Source organism: Xiphophorus hellerii, chromosome 8, assembly GCF_003331165.1.
Source record: "Xiphophorus hellerii strain 12219 chromosome 8, Xiphophorus_hellerii-4.1, whole genome shotgun sequence".
Taxonomy (NCBI): domain Eukaryota; kingdom Metazoa; phylum Chordata; class Actinopteri; order Cyprinodontiformes; family Poeciliidae; genus Xiphophorus; species Xiphophorus hellerii.
Window position 1 is genome coordinate 27967511 of NC_045679.1, and position 24509 is coordinate 27992019.

Below are 24509 nucleotides of genomic sequence, written 5' to 3' on the forward strand. Positions count from 1 at the left end.
TAAATATTCTTACTTTTTGTGAAAAGCACATTTCCATATCAGTACTTTACACAATTATGCATCAGGTAATTAATAGTAAATGTGTTAGTTTTTAGGAGTCTCTGATCTGTTGAGATTCACATTTTCAGGTGCGATCTTATCATTATCAAATTCTTCTAAAATGCTGCAGGGTTAATAGCTGAAAGCGGCAAATGATGTTTCCACTTATTTGTAATGATATACAAGATATATTTTAAAATTCATGTATGTCTAGGTTTATACATTGCCATCTATTTATAAATGTATTGTAATGCCATGAAACTTTTACAGAATGTCAGTGGTACAAATTCTACAGGTGAATCAGTTCACAATGTATGTTCAACAGCAACATTCTAGTTTATTCATCCACTCCAACAAATCTCCACCGAGGAGATGAATAATGATCCAGGTGACAGGAAGTTAGTTTTGGGAAGGAGATGTGGGGGGTGTGAGGGCTGAAATGAACTCTTTGACCTTTTCCTTATGCTTTTCTTCTTCATTATTTTCATCCAACAATAATTTATAGCCTGAGATGCAGCAGGAGAACCATAGCTGGGGGATACAGACTTATTATTTCGATGTGTGGATGAAGAATGTGGATCATAACATCTTCCATAAGAGAGGAAGGAACTCTGAAAATATCATGCTAAAATTTGTTTATGGAGCAGAATCACATTGTGCTTAAAATGCTCACTGTGCATTCCTTGTATGTCTTTGGTTTCCTCTACCCTCTGACTGTAATGCTGCTACTGAGCATGAACCCCTGATGGACTACTGAAGCTAATTAGCTTGATGCCTCTGTTAATACAGCAAGACAAAAATTAATACTACAAATATTTTTTCACAATAATGTATGAGAAGTGTGTTGATACCAACCTAGTGGTCAAAGTGTAAACTACACAGTTCATGCAAGTGGAAGTGTGCAGTGGGTTGATGGCATGGAATTTCACTGATGAACTCCATAAATAATATTTACCTTGAGCCAGGTTGTGAAATAAAAATGTATATACTGACTAATATTTTATAGAACTGACATGTCAGAATAGACAACACGTGACCAAAATTGTAAAAATAATTTCTCATTTTAGATTTGAAGCTTTTTAGATACACTAGGCAGCCAAGGAATGGAAATGAGTAGTACTAGTATGGGTATAATTGTAGAATCATGTACATTGACTTTTCTTTTTTCTTTCTTTTCAGGAAATAGAGCTCATACGAATGTGCAGCAATGAAATGTTACCGTATTTAGCTGTATTTGAAATACTGCAATGACAAGAAGTGATGGTTATTCAAAAACATATATTTTGATAAAATTTGCAAGTACTTTTTATCAATAATAACAGCTAGCTAAAAATGAATAAGCAAACTTTTGACCCTCTTCTGCAGTTTGAAAAGTGGTCAAATGGTCCCTAACTGAACTTATCCTGTGCGCGTGTCTGGTGGGGTTACACTGACCCTGTGTGAGCTGACGGGACATCCCCATCACTTCTCCATTGACCGACCGTGATATCTTCCTGAGGGTCTCGCTAAGACTGAACTATGACTGAGCTGAAGGAGCTAAGAATGAGAGAGCTAGAGCTGAGGGAGGGTAAAACAGTTAAATCTAGTGAAAATGTTTGCCAAAAAGAGAAGAAACGAAGCAAACATTGTCACTCCACCTCCTCCTCCTCTGGAAGTCTCAGACACACAACCTGATCCTGGGAATCTCTGTCTTCCTCCTCCCGTGGATCACACAGGTTGACTTTACTTTCCTGTCTTTATTATTGAGTATAATTTGTAACAGAAAAAAGCAGGTTATGCAGGTATATAGGTGTGTGTGTTTGAGTGTGTCCGCTGTTTTTGTGGATCATACTTTCTAATGTATTTCTTGTCCTTCGGAAAACATTTTCTATTGTTTTGATGATAGGTACTATTAGCATTACAAGCTGATAAAGCTTTCCTATTTAATGCATTCAGACATGTTTAGAAACAGATATTTTATACATTATGTGCCACTGTTTTAATGAGGTACACGATGTCAGAAGTGTTGACAAATAGGTAACACTAGCAACTTTCACCTCATTATTTTCAGTATTATGGATGGTTTTTACATGGAAGCTGGTTTTTTTCACTTGCTACACAGCAGCTGTCTTTCTCTAAGTTAGGTTGATATTTGGAATTAGATGCTGTAAGTTGCTCAGCCATTTCTTGGCGCTTTATTCCACAGACTACGCCTTTATGCTTTGTTGTGTGCTTTCCATCTGAAGTCATTCCTGCAACTATATTAAAGAAGCTTGAAAGTCAAGCAAACCAAAAAATGCATTGTCTGGAGACCACCTAGTAAGAAAAGCAATATTCTACCCAACTTATTGATGACAGGTTATTCAGCATTTCAGAGGACCACTGGCACAAATAGATGGATCAGAATTGTCAACCTGCTCCCAGGAGAGCGAACAGTGCAAAGCAGCTGCATGAATGTATTCACACATTTAACAAGGCACAGCAGAGGGAGAAATGTCCAGGGTGACAGCAAACACAAAAGAGATGCAGGAGGCAGAAATCATGAAACGCCTTTACAGTAACACTTATTTTACACAAATAACCAAAAGTATACCAGAATGCATTATACAAAATCTTATAAAGAATGAAACTTTATGTGGAGCACTTTTCATTCTGCTGTGTGGGATTCAAAGTGCTGACAGCTGTCTGAAACATGCAAATAGAAGTGAACTGCTTTTCTAGGTCACTTCTGATTCAGGAACATTCTCACTTGTCATTTTTGTCTTATTTGAATCTAAAGGCCAACTGTGAGTTTAGCATGAAAAGGTCTAAACTACATTTCACATTAATTGCAGCAGGGTGCACAGCTTCTCTGTTTCACTCACTGGAAGTCTGTTGTGCACAATTGGAGAAATGTATTTATCCAATAAAAATAATGGGACTATAGTATAAGAGCTTTTCATACATACTCATCTGAAAAGTGTTAAAGCAGTGCACTTTTCTCATGGGGGGAGAGGGAGGGGGCTGTAATTATGTTATATGGGAGCACAGATGGAAAGAGGGGTGAAATACGGAGTTTCCCAGCCAAACCAGGAGACTTGACAGCTATGCTCATCAGCAACCTGCCCTGCTCACAGTTGTGTTTATAGTGTAGAGGTTTGGAGTTGTCATAACTGGATTTCTTTGTTTAATGACAATAATATTGACTCTCGATACGTGAAAAACCACTCATAATTAATTATTAGTAGGCTAACTGATGAATAAAAAGTGCTGCATAAAGTACGTAGCTCTCTCTCTCCTCTCTCACCTCCCTCCATCTCTGCGCTCCTCATAAACATCCTTCTCTAGTATAATGGCAATCATATAAAAAAAATACATAAGAAGGAAATCTCCATAATAAATTCTTAGCTGTCTTCTCTCTGTTTATTTGCATACAGCAGAGTTAGTTAGAACGCATTTAAATATCCTGTCTGAATGGCGCATTTAGAGCAGGACTCTTGAAATCTGATGGGCTGAACAACCTGTGTAGCATCAGACATCGTCATAATGATTTTTTTTGTTCACTAGTATTGGTGTCTTAATTGTAATGTCATAGTGGTGAATTAAGACTAACCCCCACTGAAGGCCCAGGTACCAAATGCCTGCCACTGTAATAGTCTCAGTGGAAACCATCTTGGCGCTTGTGTGGAAGATAAGCAGGGGTCTCAAACTCCAGTCCTCAAGGGCCGCTGTCCTGCAACTTTTAGATGTGCCTCTGCTGCACCACACCTGAATAGAATAATTAGGTCATTAAGGCTCTGGAGAACTGATTTGCAAAAGGAGGAGGTAATTAAGCCATTTCATTCCAGCGTTTTGTACCTGTGGAACATCTAAAAACTGCAGGACAGCCGCCCTGGAAGACTGGAGTTTGAGACCTGTGATCTACAGCCTTTCTCAATTCCACTCTTGGAGGTTTAACCAATCAGTGCTAAGGAAAATGAATGGTGCTGTGTACCGCATCATGGTGGTACATAGCTGGGAGGTGCATTTCTGTGTGATGAATGTGCCAAAGATCCTGTCTCTAACATGAACACAAAACCTATAAATGGCTGGGCAAAGTGAAAGTTCATTTATAAAATTGACTGAAAACTGGAGTATAGGCAATGTTTTAGAAGCATCTTTGTAAACATGCTGCTTCATTATAAAGTCAAATATAATTTTAGACTTTTGTATAGTTTTTGTCCTGGTTAACTAAAGCAGTTAATTAAATTTTGTAAACTACAGAACAATAATTGTTAGAGATGCACAAATACGAACATTTAGGCCATTGTTGATATCTGCTGTTAATACCGCTGCTATGGCAAAATTTACTAAAATTTTTTAAATCAAATTCTTTATTTGATGATTATTCAATTAATTGTCAGAATAATTGATAGATTACTTGAATACTAAAATAATTGTTTACTAAAGGTCTACTACCATCCATTTCCTATTGGTGCAGGATAGCTAGGGGAGCTAGTCCCTAATTTAGAGCAGTCAAAAGGCAAGTTGATCACAAAGACATTAATGACAAACAACCATGAACTCACACAATTTAATGCAGCCGATTAACCTAACAATATGAATGAAGGGATTTGTATGTTTAGCTTCTACCTAATTTTTTATATTCTAAGTCAGGGCTGTGTACATATAAATAACAAAAGGCGCAATAATAAAAAAGGCACAACTTTCTTAAAAAACCCATCACAAAAAAAATTCATTTTTATTGGAAAATAATACGTTTCTGAAAAAAAACCCTAATCTATTGAGGTGTGTTTGCACCGAAAATGTAAAACTTTCCAGAAAGAGCAACATGCCAGGAGGAAACAAGAACTCACATGACTGGTCACATCAAAGCCTGAAATCCAGGGAGTTTGAGGAAAATGTGAACATTGCTGATGACAGAATGAGTCATTTTAGAATGTGGACAGGAGGAAATGAAAATAGAGCAGGAGAGATCAGAAGGATCAGATCAGATGGAGGGTGGGGAGCGTTGGGAGCTGAGATCGAACCCCATTTTATCCTTTTCCTGGTTCCTGTTCATTAACTGACAGAATAGTGTCTCAGAGGGAGGCTCACCCAGGATTGGTCTATAAACTGCCTTCTGTGTAGACTGCTTGTTCCTCTGCTGGAGGTTTGAACTCCATCCAGAAAAACAGACTTTTTATTAGTTTTTCATCCATTTGGTTGTAAAAACTACAACTTGCAATAAATCTTTCTCACTTCATTGTGCTGTTAAAAAATGAAGGTGATGTTTGGAGATCTGGTGTTGGACTGGTTCATCTCTTTGGCATTAATTATGTTGTGTGTGATGTTTGTTCATTGGTCAGTTAAACCCAATGTTAGATTTACTGGTCAATAAGTCATCCCACAAAATATTGCAATAAACAATATTGTTTTCAGACCATTTTAAATAAGATACAGATAATGGCATAATAATGGAAGTTTGGCCTCTCAAAGATTAATAAATGTTATTTTTGAAAACCATAAATAAAATGTAGTATGAATTCTCTTTAAATAAAATTGTTCTTACAGGTAGCATTTATACATGTAAAAAATAAGAAAAATAATAGCATGCATAACCTATTATAACAAAGCATGGTTACAAGAGTGTTCAGAGATGTCTTTGTACATAAAGATTGAGTGCCACATCATGCAGATGTTTGTCTCAATGTGCCAAATGACCTTTAACTTTATCTGGTAATTTCATCAATGAGGCAAAGTCAGGTTAAACTGTTACAACACTGCAAAACATTTGCAGACGCATTTAGTTGTGTCTACTACTGTATTTTCTGCTCTTTAAGTTAAATAAATTTAGCGAGTTTTAGATTTTGAACATAAAAGTATGAGTTTGTGAAAGACAAACTTAACTAAGTGAGTTTTTTCTTGCATATTGTGAAGTAATTATTTGGTTTAAATTGCATCATTAAGTTAAAACTCATAATTCAAGATTAATTGAATCATTACTTCAAGACTTGGGCCCTGATCTAAACCAGGCATCATCTTGTAATAGACAGTCCACTTTGTGGAAAGGGTCACCTTTTGGGTGACCCTTCTTCTTCAGTCAGGTGTCAAAAGCCAGAACAATACTTTTAGAGCTTTCAGAAATTAAAGGAAATGTCTGGCAACAATTGTTGCTAGTGTAATTAAACAGGTTAATGGAAAGAAAATCTGAATTCATGTTAAGCCGTCAGCCGTGGCTACAGAATCTGACCTTGATGAATGGTGTTTCTGGACACAAGTACTGGTCACAAGAAAAATAAGTCAACAAAGAAGATGGTAATCTAGATCTTTATGATTTGAAGAGACAAATAAATCCAGCATCACCAGAAATACTGAGAGCTTGAGTTAACAGGAGTTCTTGTGCAGCAGTCATACCCTTTCTGTAGCTCTTAGCAGGTCATTATCCCAGCAGGAAAGGCACAGGTGAAAGTCATTTCTGCTTCAGAGTCCTCCTCTATTCTTGGTGCTTGTTGAGTTTCTGTCATTATCCTGTTAGAAGAGCTCTGGAGTGTGAATGGGGCCATTTTCAATTGAACAGCATCCAGTTCTGGTTTAGAGACAGTTACTAATTTCCATCCAATCAGTCAATCAAGTCAAATAATAAACCTGATTTATACAAATAAATCAAGTTTATTTGTATAGCACATTTCAGCAACAATGCAGTTCAAATTGCTTTACTTCATAAAACACAAAAATAAAGTCATAAAAACAGTTGAGAAACCATTAACAAACATTACATTTTGTCGAGTGCCATCATCAAAATCATCAAAATGTTTCATTTATTATGGTTCTAAACTAGGTTTTTAGTCTCGAGTTAAAGGAACTCAGTGTTTCAGCTGTTTTGCAGCTTCCTGGAAGTTTGTTCCAGATGTGTGGTGCATAGAAGCTGAATGCTACTTCTCCATGTTTGGTTCTGGTTCTGGGGATGCAGTGCAGAACCAGAAGACATGAGAGGTCTGGAAGGTTGATACAACAACTGCAGATTTTTAAGCCGTTCAGTGATTTATAAACTACCAGTATTTTACAGTCTATTCTCTCAGTGAAGGACTGTAGAACTGGGTGATGTTCTCTATATTTCTGGTTTTAGTCAGAACTCCAGCAGTTCTGAACTTCTGGATCAGCTGCAGCTGGAGGATTGATTTTTTTAGGCAGACCTATGAAAACACTGTTGCAGTAATCAACTAAACTAAAGATAAACACATGGATGAGTTTCTCTAGATCTTGTTGAGACATTAGTCCTTTAGTCCTGGAATTGTCATCCATGGTGTGTACATGCATATCCTTGGAGGGGGTCCGTCTCCAGGGGCCATTGGGCAACAGGCAGGATATACCCTTTTCAGCCAGTCCATCTCTGGGCAGCACAGGGACACAGAACAACAATGCACATATTCACTCACTCTGAGACTACTTTAGAGAGACTAGTGAGTATGAGTCTGCCCTGTGGGAGGAAGAGGTTGTATCTAGAGAGAAAGCCCACATGCATTGAGAGAGAACATGAACATTTCATGTAGAAAGACCCTGGTATGGATTTGAACCAAGACTTTCTGTCTACGTACCAGCAGGGGATGTAGACAACCGCACCAACTGGTTAGAACTGGTAGAACTGGTTGTTTTTGGTTTGATTTTTGATTTCTGGATGATGGATGATTGTTTCTAACGCTTCATTTCTGTGTGTTTTATCTTGTATTAAGGCCTGATTCTAACCCATGTGAAAGTGTCTAACCGTTTCCATCTGTGCTTGCTCTGTGTTCCTTAAGCTGTGCTACATTTGAGGGAAGATTAAACCACATGCCAAAGATTTTGGCAGATTTTTATGGAACCCTTGATAATTTCATATGTGTGCTTCTGTTGATCATATTTCTGAGTGTCTTACAAAAGTATTCATTAGTGGTGTTGTGATTGATGGGCCACCAATCATTATCTTTAAATTATTTAAAAAGTAAGTGATCAGTGTTCACATACAGTGGTCACTGTCTTTTATTGCCAGTCACAAATCCTGAACTGCCTCATACTTTGCAGCCTGCAGAGGGCCTGTGTGCAGTGCAGTGTAGCTCCTGGTTTCCTTTACAGAGCCTTGTGGAACTTCTACACCATGCTGGACAGTGATGTGATGTTTGCATCCTGCAACACATGCAATGGAAAAGCACCTCACAGGGGAAACACGTCAAAATCCTTCAAACTACTGTACAAATTGAATACGACATTTAAAAATATACTCATTGGGCTAGACGACCAGCCGTTCTCAGTGGAGGAAGACACCGGGTTTCACTGACTGCTCTTGCTCTTGGAGCCACACTACATTTCACTGGGATGTAAATGTTTTACAGATGTAGCCTTGCCCATTGCCCTTCTTCTGTGATACACTATCTATTGACAACAATTTACACATTATAGCATGAAAAAGAACAGAATGCACACAAAAAGTGTGTAATTATGAGTTTGTCAGTGATGGAGGGCAGTTTGCATTGTTCTGCACAGAGATTGTATAAGTGTACCCTAAAGGGCATTGATGTGAGGCCAAGCAGCAGGCGGCAGCAGTAGTCATAGCAACCTTGCTCCCTGAAGAGGGACATAAATCTACCAGGTGTACCAGTAAAAGTCCGCTGCCTGCTGTCAACTACAGCGTAATAATAATATTACTGTAATAATAATAATAACCAGCTGTACAGCTGTAATATTTTTAGTGAGCTGGTAGGTAGGTTGAGAGTTACAACAATCAATCAGTCACAAGGTAGCCAGACTGCCACAGTGTGTGGTGGCTGCCTGGTGGAGAAAAAACGGGGTTAAATGCTCAACCAGCTCATCAAACGTGCTAGTATCTACCTTTTGGGGAATGAAGGAATTTTTCCTAAGAAATGTACACAGCTGGTACACTCAACTCTGAACCCTCAATCATCCACAGACAGTGTGTGCAGAGTCCGAGCAGCTCACAGAATACGCTCTATTTTTTTTTTTAAAGCAGAGCATTTTAAAGAAACGGAAACCTTAAAACCAGAAACTGGTCTGTGCCTTTTATTTATTTTTGGTTGTGGTTTGGTTGAGATCCTGTGCTTGATTCATTTTATGATTCTCCTCTGTACATTTAGTTATTTACTTCTTAAATTTCTATCAGCTGCAAAAAGCCTTAACCTTTTTCTTTGAATAATTGGGTAAAAGACAGACTTGTGAATGTGAAAATGCTGATGTGAATTCTTAAAACACAAAGCCATAGATCCTTACAGTTGCAGCCTTTTCAGCTGCAACTGTTGACTTCATAAGCTTAGTAAAGTAGTTTTGCCTCTAAGGGCTTTTATTGAACAAAACTGGGAGATACACTGCAGCTGGGTGAAACATTCATACAGTGAATCATTTTAGAAAGCAGAACTTGCAAAGACATTTATGAAACACACAACTTCAGAAATATGTTTTAGTTGTTACAATTTTATTTTGTGCCATTTTTCTAACTTTATGCGTCATTTTTAAACTTTAAAACTCCCACTTGTCGCTCCTGTGATGACAGGAAGAACAATCCAGGTGGTGCCACATTTCTCCAAAATCTGCTCCAGTTTCAAATCGCAGCCAGCTGTGTTTGTTTGAAGATGGAGATTAAAAGGCCGACAGATTAATACATGGTGCGAGTTATAAGTTGATTACACAGGCTCACAGTGCTGAATAAAACATCCAGCTTTAAAACATCGTGTGAGATTAAAGGAGGCAGATTTTCCAAAATGTCATTACAAGAAAATCTTAAGGCTGAATCATATTTACACTCCTTGCTTCCATCTGCCTACAGGAAGGAGTTTGATTCTAAATTAAAATGCCGATCCGTGTTCAAGGAAATTGAAACTTGAAAATTGGATACTGCAGATGTATCTGAGATTAACGTCTGTGGTGATCTTTTTGAGGGAATATCACAGCGTTTTCTTGGAAGCAGGTATAACAAATAGGATTGACATTTTTGTTATGATGTTATTAAAATGAGATTTTTTTTAGATGTGCATTCTCATTAGGATTCATTAGCAGGTTTTAAAAAAATCTACTTTGCTCTTGTGCAATCTTGTTTATTTTGAAATGATTGATATGACTTCCTGCTTCATTTGCACACTTCCAGAAGACTCTGTGTACTACAAGTTCATGGAAAGCACTGAAGTCAAGCCGGTCCCCCTGTTGTCCTTTTTAAGAATTATCCTCTAAAGAAAAGCGTTTACAAAAAGGTTTGTCAGCAAAGTTTAAGTTGACCTTATTAAGGAAAGGTCATGAAATGTGCATTATTGTCATAACTGAAAGCAAGTAGTACAATCATGGTGCTTTAGAGAACTCTTCATTTATTTTCTGCACTGAATCCATCCATCCATCCATCCACCCACCCACCCATCCACCCATCCATCCATCCACCCACCCACCCATCCACCCATCCATCCATCCATCCATCCATCCATCCATCCACCCACCCACCCATCCACCCATCCATCCATCCATCCATCCATCCATCCATTTATTTCCTTATGCTTATCTGCAGTTGGGTCGTGGGGTCAACGGCCTCTCACCCGTTTTATAAGGGAAAGTCCAGCTGCATTGGAAACTCAGTTTGCTTATCCATGATCTTGTTGTTGCAGTCAGTACCCAAAGCTCATGACCGTAGGTGAACGTAGGAATGTAGATCGAGAGCTTCGCCTGTGACTCAGCTCTTTACCACAACACACTGGCACAGCCTCCGCATCACTTCAGACGCTACACTGATCCACCTGTCGATCTCCTGCTCCATCTTTTCCTCATTTGTGAACTCAATTCAGAGATACTTCAAATCCTCCACTTGGGGCAGGACGTCTTACACTTTTCTGGCTGAAGACCATGGTGATGGAGGCCCTGACTTAACAACTACATTAGCTATGCTACAAACTTTACTTTGATGAGGAATGTGGTGGTGTTTTTATATTGCCAGATCTGGTTTAACATGAATAATAGGCATCTATTATGTGCCCATTATTAATATTTAGTTGTATTTTTCTGCATCTGACATTGCAAACGTTGGTAAACATAAACAAAAAACAAAACTAAAACTAAATGTTTTTATAAAGTAATTTTTTAAATAAAGTTTGTATATTTGCATGTAGGTCAAAACCTACATACAACAAAAATGTGTGTAAGTTTTGAACTTCTAAATGACCAATTATCGGTGTACTCCATGTATTACAAAGAACATGGATATCTCATAAGATTGTTTACAGTAACAGTAGATGGAAGGGATGAATGAATGCCTGAGGAGGGAGTTTATCTGCAGCCACTTGAGAGTATGAAACCAGCTTAGCAACATAAAAGTTGTCCAAAAAAGTGGAAAGTTTGAAGATGCATGTAAACAAATTAGAATAAAGCATTACATTAATATGAAACTAAAAACTAAAAGTGTCAAAGTGGCGTTGAGCCAAATCTGCCTGAAGATTTTCTTCATGGAAGCAGAAAAATGAAAAGAGGAATTCTCAGAAATAGATCTAATTATAAAAACAGGCACATATTGTGTTCAGAACGGTATGTGCAGACTGAAGTTTCATCAGCCGACCTTCAGATTAAAAAGAACATTTTTCAATATACAATAATTTTTCTAATTACTTCAAAGTACCAGCTGATAGAAGTAAAATTTGGACAGCTGGTTCAGTGAACTTTGGATGTTTGCAGGACTCCATGCGGTTCCAACACCTTGTGACCAGGTTTTATTTAAGTAATTGCTCCAACTCAATTGGTAAATCCTTCAGCTAATAGATCAGGTCAGTTGGTATGCCTGCTAATGTGCAGGTCTTTAAGTATTCTGTCCAATAACTGGCCCTGTGCAGCACCTAATCACAAAAGTATTTAGAGTTCAGCCTGTTAAATTACACATTTAACTCTGACGTTGGTATTTAGCATGCAGCCAAATAAATGGCTAATTTAGCAGTCTGACTAATGACTGATGTGTTTAGCATGCGGGCTAATGAGCGAGCTGGAGGCTGATTAGTATTGCTCCACAGAGACACACCAGTGTTCTGTTTACTCATCTCATTCTCAGCTGCCTGATGGATACACACACAGAAACAGTTACTGGGATTTTGGCAAGTGGAAGTGTGTTTATACATGTGTGTGTGGTTATCTGAGTGTTTGTTGAGGATAGCAGTGAAAAATAAGACTTTGTGCTGTTGTGGTTCATTGATTCTAGTGAGACTGCTCCATGGACGCTGAAACCTCACTCATTATAATTTACTTAGTCCATTTAGTAAAGGTAGTTTTGTGTTCGACTTTCAAAAAGGACTGCAACAAACAGGTTGTTAAACTATTTATAGATAAATTAAAAAAAGAAATCTCTAGCAGGCGTTTTTTCTCTATCTGTTAATTTACTATTTACAGTGGGTTCAAAAGTATTCACACCCCCGAAGCATTTCTATATTTTTTTTTACAAATGAAAATGAAAAGTGCAGTGTGTAGAAGTATCCAGCCCCCTGAGTCAATCCTCTGTGGAACCAGGTTCTGCTGCTGTTGCAGTTGCTAGTCTTTAGGGTTTGTCTCCACCAGCTTTGATCTGAAATTTTTGCCCATTCTTCTTTGTCAAACAGCTCAAGCTCAGTCAGACTGGAGGCATTGTGAGAGCGTTTGTGAACAGCAACTTTCAGATCTTGCCACAGATTCTGGATTGGGTTTAGGTATGGACTTTGACTAGGCCATTCTAAAACATGAACATGTTATGGTAAGGGTGGTTGTTCTGCTGGAAACTGAATCTCTGCACCAGCTTGCAGTCTTTACACTCCTACAGGTTTTCTTCCAACATTGCTCTGTATTTGGCTCTATAGGGATGTGCGCTGATTTGCCCATGTGGTGATGAATAGGCAAATCAGCCTAAGCCTTTTCTAATCTTCTGTCTGCTGTGTTCCTTGGACTTCATGATGTTTTTGCTCTCCAATATTCTCTGAACCTCTGAAGCATGACAGAGCAGCTGGATTTGTTCTGACATCATATTTCACACAGGTGGTCTCTATTCAGTCATTAGCAGCCATCAGGCAACTTCTGAGAGAAATTGGCTGCACTCAGACCAATTTTATTTTACAAATTTAAAAAAAACCATTTTTTTATTGGTAAAAAATATTTTGAATGGTGGATAATTTTCTACAATTGTGGACCTTTGTCTTGGTCTTTCATATTCAATTCCAATGAAATATACTTACTGTATGTTTGTGTTGTAATATGACCAAACATGGTTATAAATAGATATGGAAAGGTTCAAGGGATATGAATGCTTTTGTAAGTGACTGTATTTGTTGTGCTTTCTGCAACTTGACAGCAGCTGGATCACATGTTCAGTGCAGAACATGACAGCTTCTTTGGTGACCTTTTGGTTGTTGGGGTTTTACAGTGCATTTAAGAGCCACACTCTGATTACTTAATCATGGCTTTATTAATGTCAGTAAACACACAAAACCTGATTCAGGAAGAATAAACTGGGCTTGCCTTCAGCATCACTGCTCATCATTTGCTCCCACAACCTGCTCAATGTTTTAAGCATGGTGAAATAAAATAAAATAAGTAAATGCTGACAGAAATGCTAATGGTATTTTTATTTGTCTTATTTCTGCTCTTCTCCATGATGTGGTCTTGGTATACTGAGGTCAGATTGAATCTGCTGATGCAGATATGCTCACACATTACAGAAACCATTCAATTATGACCATAGTTGGACATGTGAAAGAATACAGTGGATCTCTAGTATTTAGTAAGGGACTACAGCCACCCACGAATAGATGAAATCTGCAAATACTTCCGACATCTCTACAAACAATTGCAACTGCTTATCTTAATTGTTCAAACGCTAAATATACTACAATATTCATTAATGTACATGGTGGAAACCCCTTTGCTCTATGGTAGGAGCTAACATTTATAGTCTTCATTGTCTCTACTTGTGGTGATACAGCCAATCAGCACCAAGGAAAATGAATGGTACTCCTGGATTGGGTGGTTTGCAAACGCCACCGAATAGCATGTCAAGTAGCATTGCTTCCAGGTATTTCTGCTTCCCAAGCAGCATTTTCTTGCAAATATGTTTCTACCAAAGTTACGTTCAGGAGAAAAAATCTGTTAAGTGGATTCATGAATACTGAGACACTAATAGACTGGGTTCCACTGGAGTTGCATTAAAAAAACCCCAAAAAACTGAAAATTAGGCGCAACAAACAAATTCCACAAAAACTGTTTAAATAGTTTAATAAAACTGAAGTTTAAACAAACTCAGACGTTTAACTTCTGATCTCAGAGTTGTCCCTCTGAAGTCAGAAGAGAGCTTTGTCTCCGTCTAACAGCCTCACAACAATCCTGATCATCTGCAGCCTCACAGTGGAACACTACCAAATTAATGTTTGCTTGTTCATTTTGGTTACTGCTGACATCATGTCCCTCAGGAAAAAAACTGACGTTTGTGGGTTCTTAGAAGTGCCAGCTGGTAAATTTCAGTCGACCTTGCAAAGAATGCAGACGCTCTGAAAATACATCTAGAGAGAACATCATTTCAGCAGCAAAAATCAACCCAAGAATAACTAAATGTTCAACACAGAACTTCAAAAATGTGAGTGTGAAAAAAAGGTTTATACTCTTATTTCCAGACCAGAAGGTTTTATTTGGTTTTATGCAGCCCGCTGCCCAATGAAACACCAGTTGTAAAGACATTTCATGACTTCATGAGCTGTTAAAACAACATTTTCTGCTTTGACAAAAGAACTTTTAATACTGCAGGGCTTAAAGTTCTGAATTAGAAGTCTTCTCTTGATAGTTTCTTTTTCCTCTGACAGATCTTATGTTTGAAAATTAAACATTGAATCTATGAGCACAAAATGTTTAACCACCACCTAACTGATTTAGTAAAACAATGATAAGCTTTAGACAGATCTTGACCACATTACTGATAATTATTTGACATATTTATGAGGCATCAGGAAGTAACTTTAGAAATGTCTTTAAAAAATCTTTGTTTTTTCAATGGTTATAAAAATCTAAATGTCATATATCTTTAAATGTCAAGCATGAAGTGGTTCATAAATGTGCCTGCTACCAGACCTGCTGGGGTCAAAGGTCTCTGATCAGTTTTATTAGCGGATGGCTTTGTAACATCAAAGTAAGAACTGTGTCTGAATCTTGGATAACGTTGGGGTTCCCAGTGAAGTGGCTGACACAGCTCTCAACCACCAGATGGTGGACTGCTGTGTCGAGAGGAACACAAGTGGCAGAGGATTTCCATTCAACTTGATGCTACCGTGCCGGAGCATGTATCCGAAGTGGCAGGGAACTTTGTGGCAATGGGTATCAGTGGTATATCCTAAGTGTTTGAGTACTGGTGGTCCATTACCAGTACTCAATGGATCACCAGTCCATTGAGTACTGGAGCAGCCCCTGGAGAACCAGGGGCTGCACCCTAGGCTGCTCCTGCGGGCCTAGGTTGCTTCATTCCTCGCTACAGAAGCTCCATGGGTCCCCTCTGGTTCTCCAGAACCAGAGTCTGGTCCAGACCCAGAGTCTGGTCCAGGTCCCTGATGGTTCTGGAGAACCAGGGGCTTCTCCATGGAAGTTTCTGCGGGCCCAGGGTGCTTGATTCCTGGGTACAGAAGCTCCATGTGCTCCCCCCCCCCCCCGGGTTCTCTGGCAGTCCATGGTGGTGGTCATCCAAGTTCCATGCGGGCCTAGGATGCTTCATTCCTGGGTACAGAAGCTCTATGGGCCTCCCTGGTTGTCCACATATAAACAGTGAAAAGTGTTGTCAGCTCCTGGAATCAAACCCGGGTGGGAGGCAAGTTTCTTAACCATTGTGCCACGGGGAGCAAGGCTGCATCCACTGAAATGGCACTGTTTTTATTCCCCCCACATTTCTCTTTGCATGCGGGCCTAGGTGTTATATTCCTGGCTAAATGCGCTCCATGTGCCCCCTGGTTGTCTGGAGGTCAAGTGTGGGGATCAAGTCTAAGTCCATGGGCCCTCCTGGATCTCTGGAGGTCCTTGGTGTGGTCAGCCCACCTCCTTGCGGGCTTTGGGTGCCCTAGTCCCAGGTACAGAAGCTCCATGTGCCCCCTGGTTCTCTGGACCTGGACCAAATACATACAGCAGAGACAATCATGGACAAAGCTGTTCAGAAAGATTACTATGAACTTGAGAATTTGTCTCTGGGAGATGATTAAAGGAGGAGTACTAAGTGTTTTTCATTTGGACATGGTCCTGGTCCTGGGTGGTTCTAAATATTTAAATTGGACTACGATTTATCTTTTTTTTCTAGAATAAATAAAATGTTGGTTCCAGCAGTGGTTCACACCACTACAGTTGCCCATTCACTGTCCTCATCTTCAGGTGACGGATTGCTGAATCAAATAGTCTAGCGAAATTCAACTGCAGAGTCTCTCAATATTTCCGCTACAGACATTGGTCACTGTCCCACATGGGAGACATCGAACCATGTGTTTCTATGTATGGTTACATCATACATATACTGTAAATGGGCTTATATCTTCGACTGTATAAACAGTGAAAAGTGTTGTCAGATCCTGGAATCGAACCCGGGTCTGCCGGGTGGGAGGCAAGTGCTTTAACCAGTGCTACGGAGGTCACATGACTTCTTTATGGACTACATCATTATTATGTATATGAGCAGACACGCGTCCTGAAAACTGGAAACTTCTTTACTGCTTCATCATTGTGAGAGACACGACCGGCAGCACACACGGGCTTTGGTAGGAGTGAACGGTAAGTTGTTTTTAATGACTGAAAATTGTTAAAATGTGTTTATTCTAAGAAAAATAAGTAACTGCATTTTTTTTTTTTGCCACAGCGGTCACATGTCCTCACGGCTGCAGCTTGTCAACTGCACCGGCCATACAGAAGCAGGAGCTCTGCCACTGCGGGTCACATGACATGATGACTCATCTGTTTGATGGGGCAGGTGCAAGTTGTTAGCTGCTGCACTCATTGTGAGGGAGACGGCAGAGCAGTGAGCAACAAGTGGAGAAACCGGAGCATTTTGCACGTGCTTTTCTTGAGGGAGAGACAACGGTAAGTTGTTTTTAATGGCTTAATAGCATTAAAATGTGTTTATTTCTGAAGATATCTAAGAGCACATGTGCCTGCCTGCTTCAAAATGGCAGTGAGTGGCTGCCATTTAGTATCATGCTTGCCTTCTCCTACATTGCAGGGACTTAATCGTAAAAGTGTTCAATGACATCCATATGAATACTGACTGTGGGAGAACCACAGTGCTGGTTCTGTTGGACCTCAGTGCAGCTTTTGACACTGTTGACCATGACATATTACTGAATCGACTGGAGAGTTGGGTCGGACTCTCCGGTCCAGTGCTTAACTGGTTTGAATCCTACATAAAGAACAGGGATTTCTTTGTTTCAATTGGAAACTTCTCATCAAAGAGGTCAAAAGTCACATGTGGGGTACCCCAAGGTTCAATCCTAGGACCGCTCTTATTCAATATTTATATGCTCCCACTAGCTCAGGTTATAACAGGAAATTATATTAGCTACCATAACTATGCAGATGACACACAGCTCTACATTACGATGTCACCAGGTGACTCAGAGCCCATCCAATCACTGAACAGATGCTTAGAACAGATAAATGTGTGGATGTGCCAAAACTTTCTCCAGCTGAACAGAAACAAAACTGAAGTTATTATTTTTGGACCTAAAGGGGAACGATCTAGAGTCAATGCACAGCTTCAGTTATTACAACTGAAAACCAGCGATCAGGCCCGAAACCTGGGAGTAGTGATGGACTCTGACCTGAACCTCCAGAGCCACATAAAGACAGTTACAAAGTCGGCCTTCTATCACCTGAAGAACATTTCCAGGATTAAAGGACTAATGTCTCAGCCAGATCTAGAGAAACTCATCCATGCGTTCATCTTCAGTCGTATTGATTATTGCAACAGCGTCTTCACAGGTCTGTCCAACAAATCAATCAAACAGCTGCAGCTGATCCAGAATGCTGCTGCTGGCGTTCTGACTAAAACCAGGAAGATAGAGCACATAACACCAGTTTTAAAGTTCCTACATTGGCTCCCTGTAGCTCAAAGAATAGACTTTAAAATACTGTTGTTAGTTTACAAATCATTGAACGACTTAGCACCACAATACATTAAAGACCTGCTGTTGTTGTATCAACCTTCCAGACCTCTCAGGTCTTCTGGTTCCAGTCTGCTCTGCATCCCCAGAACCAGAACCAAACGAGGAGAAGCAGCTTTCAGCATCTATGCACCACAAATTTGGAACAAACTTCCAGAAAACAGCTGAAACACTGACTTCCTTTAAATCTCGACTAAAAACCCACCTGTTTAGAATTGTATTTGAAACGTAATCAATTACAAATTTATTGATGGAACTTGACTTAATGTCGTGTTTTGATTGTTGATTCTATGTTGCAATGTGTTTCTGTGTTTGTAATGATGTAAAGCACTTTGAAATGCCTTGCTGCTGAAATGTGCTATACAAATAAAATGTGATTGATTGATTAATTGTGATTTAGCTCTGTGATTTCACACCAATTTTTCATATTAAAATAAGTAAAACTGTCTTGTTTCTCCTCGTCAGTTTGCCTATAGAAATGAAACCCCCAAAGCCTCCTCCACACTGCCCGATATGTGAATATCAATTCATTTATCTGGGTAAACACCTGATCAGCAAACATTCAATCTCAAACAAGTTGGAGAAAAGAATATTAATTAACTATGCCACAGGGCGAGTAAATTTTCATCACCTCTCCTGTCCAGTAGAGGGATGCGACTTCAGCAAAACTCGAATTGACAGACATCGGCCACCCGGAGCTGGGTGAAGAAAAGGTGAAGGGCATTGCTGATGACCTGAAAAGAAAGGTCACCATAGCCAGCCTGAGGGCCCTCAGGGCGTCCAACCCCTCTCCGCCCATGCTTTCTAGCTTGGACATTGGCCATGATGAAAATGAGATGCTCCGGGATGTGTCAGATTCCGAGGCTCCCTCCAGCTCCTCCTGCTCCAAATGCACCAAAATGGCAGCAGATACTAAGGAGCTGTGGAGGAAGCTGCGGAACAGACAGAGGTGGATCAAGAAGGCCAAGGCCAAAATCAAGTCCTTGGAGGAGGTATGTAAAATTCTTTAATATATTCAATTACTTACCTTTTTTCCAGATGATCCACAGTGAAAAAATTCACAGATGATCCCAAAAGGCAGGCAAGAACATCATTTAATGTTGTCTTTTTATATTTCAGACAGTAGAACTCAAGGACACGGACAACTCCCATAGCCCTCTTCCAAGTGGGCAAGGTGACTCCACCACCACCCAGGACTTGCAGGAATCAGAGGATGCACAACCCGCCACCCAGGACGCACCGCTAAAATGAAGATCGAAAAAGGGTCTTAATATTTTTCCAAATTGCAGCCCCATGTTAAAATACATGCTGCGCAAAAAAATGCAGAGGTACACCGTACACGCCACAAAAGCGGCCATTGCGTGCAAGGAGGGTTGCATAGTAGTAGTTTAGATCTCTTTTTTTTTTTTGCATTTTGAGTTTGATTTTGTTTGCTGTGTTTTGCTGTGTGTGTTTTTTATTTTGTAACATAGTTGTTTAAGTTCCTGGAAATATATTGTTGTTTTTGTGTAATTAAATGTAAATATTCTTGTTTAAGCAATGTCTCCCTTTTATTATATCAACCTGAGTTTCTGCCATGGAGTAGCATGTGTAGATGCTCCTAAATTGCACATTGATGATCAGTCAACATCCAGTGTCGCTGCCTCTGGAGCTTGACCACTGTTGGTATTTGGTAAGGTGATAGGTAGTGATGGCAATAGTGCTTGCCATTTGGGGGGACTCCTGGATGATCCCGGATGGCTCCATAACCAGCGTTGCTCTGAGAGGTAGCTCCTACAATGAGCTCAGCAGATGTGCAGTTCCAGCAGGTGTTTGCTAATTGCTCCTGGCTAGTCTAAAGGAGCAGAGTGGGAGTTCAGAAGCTTGGAAACTGCAGCTGTGGGGAGGCAGCACTTGGTCCCATCAAGTGTTTTGCACAGCTGAATGGTTGCCATGGGAGATTAAAGAATTTATCAAACATGCATGATTCCCTCATTAAAAACATTGGTTTTTAATGAGGAAATAACATTACAACATGATGTAAAGCTAAAAATAGTCAACTTTACATAATACTGCCCCTTTAAGAGTGCCCCGCAGGAAGAAGCAAGGCTCTGATCTAAGATCACCTTGTGCTTTTTATGTTGTCAAACCCAGAAAACATCCCATCAAAGGTTAGGGTCAGCCATTTGACCTGTGACTCATCAGCATACTGCACAGGGAAACACTGACCCTCTGCCTGCAGACTGCATCCTACCAGCAGATTAAAGCTGCTCCTTCAAACACGTACACACACGCCCTCACGCCTAGACATGCACACGCAGTACAGTTTCTCTTCTTTTTGACTAGCTTTGGGTTTTAACTTTTCATGTCTGCAGTTCATTTAATCTGAGTGTCCAAGAATTTTGTTCACATGAATGCTCACTCAAATGAAACGAAAAATTACTGCAAATCACATGCCAAGGTAGGACAGTCTGATATTAAAATGATGAAACTAATGGAATTTTTGGACATAAGGACAATTAAAGCATAAAGATGACAATCACAAGCCAGAGATAGTATCAGTCCACCTCATCAGCTGATTTGGTGGATCAGATGATCATCAGCCAACACAGAAGTGTACTTTTCTACAACATGCTGCTTGTTTCAAAAGCACCTGCTTCCACATGGGAACATTTCCAGAAATGTTTTCATCCACTCAGAAAAACGACCCAAAATGCAATTATTTCTCCCTCAGACCTGTTGGTGGCGCTGAACCTGGAGTATGGGACATGGGTCTAAAGCCTTCGCCTGAAGTTAGCCGTAAACACAGCAAGAAATAATGAATGGTGAACCACTAAGGCGAGCTGAGTCTTCTATAGAGACTCCTTATCAAAGGTTCTGCAGTAGCTGCAACTTTATCACAAACATTCACTAAAATGCAGTTTCCATGTGGACAGATGATTCAAATCTTTCCCATTTTAGAAAAACAATGTTCCACTGAAGAAGTTAATTCTGGTTCTGATAGAAAGGTTCTACAGTACACAGTGTGTACAGAGCTGTGTAGTTGTAGACCAGTCATGGCGGCCATGCTGACCTCTGTCCAACATGCTGCCAAAACCTCAGCACAGGTAGCCGGGGAAACTCAGTGTTGATGGCCAGTGGAGTCGGTCCGGCTGAGAATGCTTGAGGTAAAGTTTGGGTGGAGGTCGAGGTGGTGTACAAAAAATTTTAACGAACATTCCATGAAGATTCTCCACTGCTTCCTCCAGCTACTGAGCAAGATCATTTCCTCTTACTGCCACCAGCAGACTGTCAAAGTCCCCAGCAGTTCAGATCCATGTTGTTTCCAGAGGGTCAGATGGTTCTGTCATTTTCTGTGTGGTGAATTTCTGCCAATGTATGTAAATTGTAGACATGAAGTGTCAGTAGGTAACTGACAGTGAGGTCCAACAGAACCAACACTGAGGTTCTTTCACAACTTTAGGTACAACTGTGCAAAACAAGCTGGCAGTCGGTCCAGCCTTCACGCCTCTGCTCTAAAGCCACATCTCTTCTTGTGTCACAGAAAAGACAACGAGCTGACAGAATGTGTGACAGGCTAATAGAGTGAACCAGGAAGGTCTCCAAGTTTGATTGCAGACACACAAACTCAGGAGATACAATCTAAATAGAGAGTAGGAGAGAATCACCCTGAGCTGAAGACAAACAACTGTTCCCAGATAGCATTAGATAAGCCTCGTTCCTGGTGTCTGGCTGAGAAAGGTCTGATTTCTTTGTTTGCTTTCCACTCTCACAATGTGACCATTTCAGTCTGTTTGCTGCTACAGTTTTACAATCAAATTGCTCAGCTGGAGCTTTGACTGCTTGTTTACAAGATGCCATTAATCTGAGTTCTGATCTCTGCAGATGCATTAACAGCAGAACTAAAAGGAAAAGATTAAAGGAAGAATCCTATCGTCAGTATCAAAGCAAAGGTTTTAAAGGGAACTTATCCCACCTGATAACAGCATCTTATATCCAGCAATATGACACAATACTGAGTTGTTTAGCCAGACAAACAATTAAAATAAAATAACGTCATTCTTTTCCAGCAGTTTGAACATTTTATCCTCCTGCGAACAGCTGCAGGTTGAAACGTTTTGCAGATCCTCTTCAAAAACTTCAACGAGTCAATGAGCACAATCAGACCTGCAGGCAGCAGAAAACCGCCAGCCATTACCTTCTCCACAACCACACCGGACCTGAGTGCTGTGTTTTCAGGTGTGTGTAGAGCTTGAGTAAGCAGAGCGGCGTGCGTGTGTGTATGCCCACAGGCTAAATGTACATATTACAGCTTCATACATAAACAGCTTGTGTGTTTACCAGCTCTGCTGTTGCTGCTTGGCCCCCGGCTGGATCAGCTGTGCTCCCTCACATCTCTGCCTCCTCATTGATACATCACTACAGAGGCTGGAACACACACAAACACACCCCCACACACACACTCCTTCAGAGACCCTCCGCTGGTTCCAAGGTGGCTCATTATTCAGGAGCAAATGAAATATTCATCAAGTGAAACACAGAGTGTTATCATTTGCTGTGCGAGTGAGCAGAGGATTTCAATAACAATTAGCTTTAAATTGCACCTTTGCTCTTCATGTCTATTTATTCCAGATCTTTAGTCACCTCGTAGGGTCAGTGCTCATATTTTCAAACATTTCTCAGCGCTACCTCGTACATTGCCATGCTAAAATATTCACACCCCTTGAACTTTTTCTCATTGTGATTATGACAGCATGATGGGAAACTTTAATGTATTTACTTTCATGTGACTGTCAACACAAAGCTAAGGCTTTATGTAAGAAGTGATTCTTCTGTGGGCTCAAATTGCAGTAATAAATATTTGCTGCTGGTGAATCAGACCGTGTTGTGAATGGAGTTCTGTAACCTTGTAGAATGAAATAACTGAGAATGTCTGTCATGTTGACATGGGAATGTGTGTGTGGTATATAAATGTTGTGCCACTAAATCAAAACGTGCAGTTGTAAATACATGCAAATAATGTCTGAGATTGTTTTACTTTGTGCATCAATGAATTTATGTCTGAAAAATATTTGTATTTGTAAAAAATAATAAATATATTTTTTGTTAATGTTTTGCTCCTTCAAACAGGTTTTGTGATTGTAGGATTGCCCTATATTGAGCTCACTATCATCCATCCCCTCAGCATCATACTGCCACCACCATGTTTCAGTGTTGTCAGATTTGCCATGGGCCGCTTGAGTGTGTCTCTGGTTAAAAAACTATTCAGACTCCAGACTGGATCCAGTACAGGTATACCATTATATCATTTAGAAGTTTTGATTAAGAAAATACAGGAATGGATTAGTTTAAGGATAAATTATGTAAAATGAGCATTAATTTGGCACGTTTTTATTTACATTTTAATTTAAAAAAAGGTCTGCAGAAAATGAATCATACCATTCTCAATAATCTGTGGAAAAATGTATTCAGCAACAAAACACTTCTAATAATTGCTAATAATTGATGAGAAGCTTAAAAGAAAACCGTATTTATGCTTTTTAAAATTCTGAAATTTCCAGGTTTTTTTCTAGAACATTTTTGATTATTGTCAAAACAGATTAATGTCTGATTTGAGATTCTGAGTTCTTTTTTTTTTTTTGCAGAAATGTACTTTTTAATTTTTTTTTTTAATACCATAGCTGTAACATGCCATCATACATTTGATCAGTTGAGTAAACATTGATGAGATGTTGACCTGTCTGCTCTGGTCCTTATTCTCTAATAAACCTCTGAGGCCAAAACAGAACATCTGCATTTATACTGAGATGATACAGATGGACTCTAATTAATAACGTCTGAAGCCATTTGGTTGCATGGAATTTTATTTAGTGGCATCAGAATTAAAGAGCTAAATAAAAATGTACTTTGCTATTTTGAAATGTTGCCTCATAGAGCACCCCCCCCCCCCCCCCCCCCCCCCACACACACACACACAGTATGCTTATTTGAGTAGTGATGGAAAGTTGTTTGTGCCATTTTTCAGCCTCCAAGCTTCACATTGTTGGATGTTGCTGAGGAAAGCAGAATAATTTTTCGTTTTATTTTGGGTCTTAAAAGTCATTTCTAAAAGGGGGAAAAAACAGCTCCTCCAAATGTGGCTCCTGCCAGTAATTCCAGGCTCAGAGCAGCACTCTCCTCAATACCCCTACTTCTTCTTTCATCTTCACTCAGCACCAATCTATGGACATTAGCTCAGCAGCTAGAAATAGACTGAAGTCTGCATGTCAGCATTTATTTAGAGAGGCGGCAGAAAACTGTCCACCCCAGTCCACATTTCTGAGAATGGACTCGGTGACATCTGGTGTCTGAGTCCCAGCACACCAGAGCAGACCGGAGCACCATCGGACTGTTAGCCTCTCAGAAAAC

General features: G+C 39.8%; 1 protein-coding gene and 1 long non-coding RNA gene across 2 annotated transcripts in view; both read left to right on the plus strand.

Moving 5' to 3' along the window:
- gfra2b (GDNF family receptor alpha 2b) overlaps positions 1 to 24509 on the plus strand; it is a 121217-nt gene that overhangs the window by 11419 nt on the left and 85289 nt on the right. The gene's annotated exons all lie outside the window — the stretch shown is intronic.
- LOC116724295 (uncharacterized) lies at positions 15568 to 20029 on the plus strand. The gene is made up of 3 exons (XR_004340131.1): positions 15568 to 17043; positions 18588 to 19114; positions 19242 to 20029. It is a non-coding gene; the product is annotated as an uncharacterized LOC116724295 (long non-coding RNA).